General features: G+C 43.3%; 1 long non-coding RNA gene across 1 annotated transcript in view; it reads right to left on the reverse strand.

Moving 5' to 3' along the window:
* Positions 1-2,996, reverse strand: part of LOC131511744 (uncharacterized) — a 29,475-nt gene extending 26,479 nt beyond the window's left edge. Inside the window, exon 1 of the long non-coding RNA XR_009261708.1 lies at positions 2,790-2,996. This is a non-coding gene — a long non-coding RNA (uncharacterized LOC131511744). The remainder of the gene's footprint in view (positions 1-2,789) is intronic.
* Positions 2,997-8,631: the final 5,635 nt, after the last annotated feature.

Raw genomic sequence — 8,631 nt, forward strand, 5'->3', positions numbered from 1 at the left:
TTTTGGGAGCAGTCCCAGCTGGTGGAGGCATGAGTCAGTCCTTCTTTCCTCCGGAAGGACCTGGGTGGCACTTCACAGCATCCACCGTGACGCCTGTTATAATAGATTCGTTGACTGAACGATGGCTTGTCGAATTTCATGATTTTCAAAATGGAGTTTAGCTTTCTAAGCTGTGGTGCTTTGTTCAGTCCTCCTTTCCTCCTCTGCCTTAGAGATGAAGCAGGCTGTGGCTCCCTGTCCTGGAGCCTCTTCTGGGAGAGAGGTGGGCTGTGGGAGAGGTATCACTCAACATCTGGACAGAAAGACAGAAACTGCTCTGGATGCTTCAGACAGAGAGGGATGAATAGAGAAAAAAGCTTACAAAGGTGCTGGAAGGGCTGGAGGGAGCGCGAAAGGAGGGAGATATTCCCCAGAGATCAGGAGGCTGGTTTTGCCTGGCGTTGGAACCTCGAAGCTCACACTCTCTGCCCAGCTGCTGCTGCCGTCACCGCTGCTATCGGATCTTGCTGTTTGCTCTGAACAAGAACTCAGGACTCCGCATTTTGATGTTGGTGAGATGAGGCTGACACTGCCAGGGCTCAGATTTACCTGGAAGCTTCCGGACCCCATGGTTGCCGTTCCCATTACTACTGCTGTTAGTGGTACCACCAATACCACACAAAAAAGCCGCTTTTTCCCCCTATCTTCTAGTTTCCCTTGTTTCCAGGGGACAGGTTCCCAGTCTCCTGTCATTGAGAGGAAATCATGGAAGAAGGGGCAGGCATCTGGGACAGCAGACAATCGTCCTCTGAGGGGCTAGTCTAAGAGACATCGGTCAGCGGATGGTCCTGGGAGGGCAAACCAATGACTGGAGCACCGCAGAGAAATGACCCCTCCCCAGGAGCAGTGTCCAGCTCTGGAATTTGACTGATCATCAGCCGCTGTCTACTTCCTGCTCCACATCCCTCTACTCCCTCTGAGAACAGAACTTTCCCAGGACATCTCATGCCTAGGCCAGCTTGGTAAAAAGAAGCTTTGTTTCTTTTCTTTTTTTTTTTTTTTAACGTTTATTTATTTTTGAGACAGAGAGAGAGCATGAATGGGGGAGGGTCAGAGAGAGAGGGAGTCACAGAATCTGAAACAGGCTCCAGGCTCTGAGCCGTCAGCACAGAGCCGGATGTGGGGCTCGAACTCACGGACAGTGAGATCATGACCTGAGCTGAAGTCGGCCGCTTAACCGACTGAGCCACCCAGGCCCCCCCGAGGAGCTTTGTTTCTAGAGATGTTAATTACGATCTGGTAGAAACCAAGTTTACCAGCGCTCAGCCAATATGTTCCTGACCATACCATGTCATTGCTGCAGCAGTGGCAATGACCTTCCTTTTCCTTTCTTTCTGATTCCTGACAGGAATGCTGGGTCACCAATAAGCACAATGGGACATTGACCACAAAAGGGCCAACTGGATCAACTAAACTACCCAAGTACTTCAATACCTGGGCAAGCTGATGTCTCAGTTGAATTTATGGTTATTTGATTGAATTCACCAAATAAATGTTCTCTGGACATATTTATGTCTCTGGGACATTAATAAACTAATAGCATCTACCTTATCATGAATAAAACTTCTTGTGTTTATTATCTCTTAACTTTTTCAAAGTGATTTTGCATCATTTTCATCCTCGTTTCAGCAGCCTTATGATACATCCTAAGTTGTCCTTCTTCATTCATCCATTTGTGCCTTCAGGAAATATTTACTGGGTCCAACTATGGGCAAGGGTTTGTGTTATGTATAGCAGCAGCAGCAGAAGAAGAAGAAGAAGAGGAGGGGGAGGAGGAGGAGGGGGAGGAGGGGGAGGAGGAGGAAGGGGAGGAAGAAGAGGAAGAAATATCCCTACTAAGGAATTTATCTTCACAAAGTAGGAGTCTGCTTTTGCAAATAAAGTACCTAAATTCAGAAAGAAAGCTAGGCACTGATACCAAGACTTCAGATTGGCAAACCCAAGCCATTCGAAATAACTCCCTTCTTACTGAAAACTAACACGACACATTCAGTAAGCATTCAACTCTGAAGATTCTAGTTGATGTCTCTTGGTATCTCAAATGTCATCTGACTATAGATTGATACGCATTTGGTATCAGGTTGCCGTGATGCAATTTCATTTGTCCTCATGGAAGGTGACCGAGCAAGGCTTGGTGTTTTCCACATCGCTCAGCTTTGTGGATACAAAATAAGCAATATATTGTATTCCTTCTGCCTAAGCATGTGGTTGGTATAATTTTTTCCACGGACAGCTGAATTCAACAGCCTGTGCGTGGCGGTTCAACATGAGTACGAAATGGTAGGCGATAAAAGCTGTTAGAGAAGATCCCTGGGGCTTCACTAGGCACTGCCACCGGAGCCAGTCAGATTACATGGCGAGGTCAAAGGTGCTGCCAACTCTTACATACCAGATTCTTCTCCCCTGGGAATTTAACCCACAACCAGACCCCCCATTGCTCCTGAATTTAAGAGACATGGTGAGAATCTTTATCCAACCAACACTGTAGTTAGTAACTTGTAACTACCACCAAGCATCTTGTTCTAGCCCCCTAGCAACTTCTTTAAATCACGGAATATTCAGGATATCTCCTCCAATCATACTCCTGGCTTAAAATAATAAGCGGAACCCATTCTCCTCCCTTTGGAACTGCTACTACGCTCAGCAGAAGCACTGTTGTCATCATGGTTTCCTTTTGATGCAGGTGTTACAAAGGGGAGAGAGAGTGTGTGGTTGGAGGAGGCAAAGAATAAGAAGGAAAAGGGACTTACTTCGATATTCCTTGTCTGTAGGGTGCCAGCAAGATTTCCTCCTGCACGTTGGGGATGAAGGCCCATCTGGTGAAAGGTCATCCTTGGCAATAAAAGCTTTGTTCAATTCACTTAAAAATTGTGAAGTGTGTCCTGTGCGCCAGGCTTTTTTTTTTTTCTTTTTTCTATTTTAGCTCCTAGAATTATCGACTAATTTTTCCCGATACATCTGGGATGTTTCCCTAAAATAGCAAAGAAGAGAAGACAATTTTGTGGTGCCACGGTTGTATATGGGCTTAATTTGAAACTATTAGTTTCATTAGTCTTTATATTCTAATTATATCTCTACATTTCACCCTGTAACACTTTGTTGCTCAAACAAGTTGGCTCAGAAAATAATTGCCATGTTCTTGCACAGCGAATATACAAAACAAAGGGCCATTGTGCCAGGGATGGAAGGAGTGTTTTTTGATTGTTTCTCATTCCCTTCAGCGTTTTCAATAGGAGCCAGCCCTGAATGTTCAGTAAGGCCTCTGCGCAATTAATTGGGAGCCATCAAGCATACCCTGCCAGGGTGTGGGCTTACCCGGACAGTCTTCTGACTAGTCATCTGCTTCTGTCAGGACTCAAGGACATTTATCAAAGTTGTATTAGGCTGTTGGAAAATCTGTTGTCTAATTCTCGGATGTTCTTTCCTTGGTAGAGGTACCTACATGTTGCCACCAGGACATTTGACTTTGTAACCATCCCCCTTCATCTTGTAAGTCAGAAGAACGTGCCAATAATGTGATATGTCGTATTTGCAAGATGATGGAACTCTATAAGAGAGTTAATCTTTACAGAGCCACAGACTAGTAGGGAGCCTCCATTAGAACCACTTTGAAATGAAGAAAATATAACAGGAGAAAAGGAACTAAATCTCTTAGAATCTCTCCATTCATGATTCAGTTTTGATATGGAGTTCAAGAAGGATTAATTATCCCAGTGCACGTTGGCCATTTCTCAAGACACCTTCTCTCTATGAGGATCAACATAGGGCATCACCTCTCCATGGCCATCTTTGGAGACCCTAGGGTTCTGCTTCCAGATCAACAATCCATGATATTTCTTGAGCATCTGAAATGTGTCCAGCCTTGTATTTGATGATGTGGCAAAGAGACGGAAAACATTATTCTTAATCTTTAAAAACATCTCCAGTCTGGCTGGAGAGGTAAGGTTTATGCAAATGAATTAAGAAAACTATCAGATAGTATATAAACCAGTGCTACGTGTTCATGGGTCAGAGTTTCTTCTCTTGCCATCAGAACAGAGAAAGGGCAGAGAACATAAAGGCTCAGAATAACCAGGGAAGGCTTCTTGAAGGAGGAGAGGCTTGAACTGTAGAGAAAAGAAAGGTCTAACAGGTTCTTTAGATTTGTGAACTTCCAATTTCCTCAATGCCACGGTGGAACTTCATTTCTCCCATCAGCCAGAGTGAACCGTGGAATACAGAGAGTTTTTGCCTCTGTAGTGACAGGCAGAGAACACAAGGCCATGTCGAGATACAGATGATGGCAGGCTCCCTCCCAGTTGGTGACTCACACCTTCACCCCGGGGGTGCAAGGCTCAGATCCGTGACAGAAAAGTACAGGCTATGGGCTTTCCAGCTTTCTCCTGAATAGACGAAATCAGGACTATTGTATTTCAAGATGGGGAGATTTTCATGTAGCACAGAGGGCATTCTGATTGAGAGTTTGATCTGGCTAGAAAGGAAAGCTCGTATAAGAAAGCAATAGGAACCAAGGTTTGATGGGAAGGGTGGTAGCCTACTGCTAAAGGGTACCGAGGTTTGACATGATGCAGTGATTAGGGGAGATTAGCACCTTTTGCTGGGCAGGCTAGTACATGGGCAAAGAAGCCTTTTAGATATACTTGAATGGAAGCGTCCTACTAAAAGGACTGGAGGCAGGGAGGAAGCCAGAGTCAGGGAGATGGCTTAGAATGCAGGTTGTAGGAGGGGGTAGAGACAGCAAAGTCAGAAAAAAAAGGGCAATCAGCAAGATTTTGCAAGTAATAGCCTTGACGACCAATGTACACAGTGGATGAGAGAGACTATGAACAAAAAGGAGGAGGGTATGGAGCAGGCCTTGATCTTAGCGTCACCTTGCAGCTTCCCAGCGCTCTGTCTTCAAAAGCGGTTTTCCCACCTTGCACACCTGCTGGGTGACAATTCATGTGCAACTCATGATCCCAAAGTAGTATTCTGAAAAAAAAAAATCTTTAGGGGTGCCTGGGTGGCTCAGTCGGTTAAGCGTCCGACTCCGACTCAGGTTTGTGGGTTTGAGCCCCACGTCTGGCTCTGTGCTGACAGCTCAGAGCCTGGAGCCCGCTTGGGATTCTGTGTCTCCCTCTCTCTCTGCCCCTTCCATGCTCGTGTTCTGTTTCTCTCTCTTTCTCTCTCAAAAATAAATAAGCATTGAAAAAAGATTTAAAATTAAAAAAAACCCATCTTTAAAAATTTTTGGTAAAATACACATAAAATAAAATGTACCGTCTTAACTGTTTTTTGAATGTACAGGTCAGTAACGCTCACTCACACTGTTGAGTACCTGATCTCCAGAACTGTTTTCCTATTGCAAAACTGAAACTCTCTAGCCATTGAGCTGCATTTCACTCTCCCACCAGCCCCTGGACACCACCTTTCTACGTTCTGCCTCTATGAATTTGACCATTCTCATATAGCATTTGTTTTTGTGACTGGTTTCTTTCACTTAACGTAATGTCCTCTAGATTCATCCATGTTGTAGCCTTTATCAGAATTCCCTTCCTTTTTAGGCTGAATATACTATTCTGCTCTAAGCACATGCCATATTTTGTTTATCCATTCATCCATTGACGGACACTTGAGTTATTTCCACCTTTTGGCTATTGTGAATAATGTTACTATGAACATGGTGTACAAATACCTTTTTAAGACACGGCTTTCAATTCTTTTGGATATATACCCAAAAGTAGAATTGCTGGATCATGTGGTAATCTTCCTTTCAATTTTTGAGGAAACTCCACACTGCTTTAGACAGCAGCTGCACCATTAAATTCCCACCAACAGTGCATAAGAGTTCCAATTTCTCGGGGCGCCTGGGTGGCTCAGTCGGTTAAGCGTCCGACTTCAGCTCAGGTCATGATCTTGTGGTTTCTGAGTTCAAGCCTGGCGTCGGGCTCTGTGCTGACAGCTCAGAGCCTGGAGCCTGCTTCGGATTCTGGGTCTCTCCCTCTCCCTGCCCCTCCCATGCTCATGCTCTGTCTCTCAATGAGAAATAAACATTAAAAAATAAATAAATAAATAAATAGTTCCAATTTCTCCATATCCTTGGCAACGCTTATTTTCAGTTTGTCTGCTTTAGCCATCCCAGAGTGTATGAGGTGGCCCATCGCTGTATATAGAGGATGTGCAGTTTCTTTCACTAGCTGTAACTCTCTTTCTTTGCCATTTAAGAAAGTGTAGTGGAATACATGGGTTTTTGAGTGACTTTGAAAGGCTAAGAAAATTTAGTTGGTTCTAATTCATTTTTTGTAAGGGAACTCATTCCCACACTTTGGTATTCTCTTATGAGTAATAACTTAGTTGTGATCTTCCTTATCCATGATTGAGACAGAGCAGTCATTTATGACATTATGTCATAATGACATTATGACATTTATGACATTATGACATCACACTGAGAATCACTCCTCACTGAATTCTTACACACCCAGTGCAAACAACACATTCTCTCCTAGATTGATGCTACACAAAGGAAGGGGAAAAGCAAAAAGAGCCAATCACGTAACAAGATTTTATTTCTTCCCAAGCGGTTTAGTCAGAGACACTTATCAGGAACAACATCCCTCTTCAGCTACAGAAACTCTGAAGAAGGTTTGGAACCCACATCAGAGCATCTATCACTCCTCTCATGTCACTATTTAGTAATTATATTTTGGGGGAGTGATACTTACCTGTCCAACTTGGCCATATAATAGCATCCAGAGAGAAAAAAAATTATAACAATAAAAAAAGTTTTTAATTTTTTCTGAGGTGTTATCCATTGGGATAGAATTTGTTTGATTTAATGGAAATTTATGTGGGGTTTTTTTTTTTTTTTTTGCTTTTTTTTTTCCAGCAAGGAATTTACAACTGAAGAGTGCTATAGACCAATTAAATAGTATTCCAAATACACAGTGGCTTTTCTGGCCCTGCAAAGACTATGAAAAGTGCTAGACATAGCAAAAAGAAAAAAAAAATGGAATAGAAAAAAGATAGGCCTTTGGCCAGGGCATCTATCTGGTGACAACTTTTTCCCAGCAATTTCTCCTCAAACCAAGGGGAAGAAAACAAGGTATGTAGGTAGGATGATGTCAGGCCAACAAGAATAGTCCGGTGGATTCTGTGTCTGCATGATTTCCAGTATTGCTCTACCTGACTGCTTTGTCTGTAGTCATTGACCCCTTAGGTAATGACAATGGAATTGTTTTTTGTTTTTGTTTTTGTCTTCAGCTGTAGTTTGAGTTTTTAAGAAAGATTTGAGTTTTGAATTTTTAAGAAACTCGAGGCTGAGTATTTTAAGGCAGACGATAGGGCTATGAGATCATGACACCCCTGGGAAACTCTTCCTCTACTTACCTAGGGAAGAGAACCTAGGGAACCTAGGGAAGTCAGAGATTCTGTGCTCAGTCTGTCCCAGTCTCCTGTGTGTGGAGCATTGCTAACCATCCAACTATGCAGATGGACTTCCTTCTAAAGGCTGCCTCACTGGCCCTCCCACACTCAGCTCTGGTTCAGATTATTTTCTAAGACTGCTTGACGTTTCTCTTTACCCCGTTTTTTCCTTTATTAAAAATGTAATTTTGCTTCTAGGAAACCACTTCTGAGAATAACAGTGAACATACACTTAAGAACTACGATCCTGGAGAAGTGATATAGGGTAGTAGTTAAGAAGATGGATTCTGGGTCAACCCATTTGAGCACCTGTGCTCAAATCCTGGGTCCCTATCTCACAAACTGTGTGACCTTGGGCAGGTCACTAAACCCTCTGGGCTACAGGTTTCAAATCTATAAAATAAGGAGAGTGATACTGTGCCCTGCCCCTTCCCCCCAGGACCCCCAGGGTTGTTGTGAGCACTAAATCATGAGAAGCACTCAGAAGAGCATGTACATGTGTATGTGCCATGTAATTATTAGTTATTACTGCCCTCCTGGGCCCTCAGGTCCATTTCCTCCTGCCCAGCTTGCACAGGGGACAGTATAAAATCCAACTCTATGATCTGTACTTAATTCACACTTTTAATCTCTTCATATTCCACTGAGGTGAAGTCTGAAGGTTTATTTGCCCTTAAAGGCCTCTTCTCTACCTACTCCCGAGTTATTCTTCTCTTTCCTTTTATTTATTTTCCACTTTGGTTTTTTCTGTCTTCTTTTTTTTTGATGTACCCTCACACCAGAATATATTACAACCTTCCCCACCCCTCTATGCCCCAGGGTTTTGGAGGAAACAGAAGTTTAACTCCAGTATACACGCTTTTCTTTACCTGAAAACTGGAGAAATTAATTTAGCTTTATATTTGTTAAATCTGCTGTACTTTTTTTTTTTTTTTTTCATCTCTGGAAAAGGAGAGGAAAAAGTTGCTGCTTTGCAATTAGGGCAGTACACAGAGACACGCACTGCACACACATTCATGTATTTGTGTTATCCTCCTCTAGAGTTGGTCCAGTCTGAGAGCCAAAGGCAACTGTGGTGGCCCAAGGAGTTCTGGCAAGAGGAGACTGATGGCTCTTTCTGAGGGTGCTTTAGGGAATAATAGCACTACCTCTGACACAACCTTCCAGAACCTCCAGAACCTTCTCTGC

This window comes from Neofelis nebulosa, chromosome 1 (genome assembly GCF_028018385.1).
Source record: "Neofelis nebulosa isolate mNeoNeb1 chromosome 1, mNeoNeb1.pri, whole genome shotgun sequence".
Taxonomy (NCBI): domain Eukaryota; kingdom Metazoa; phylum Chordata; class Mammalia; order Carnivora; family Felidae; genus Neofelis; species Neofelis nebulosa.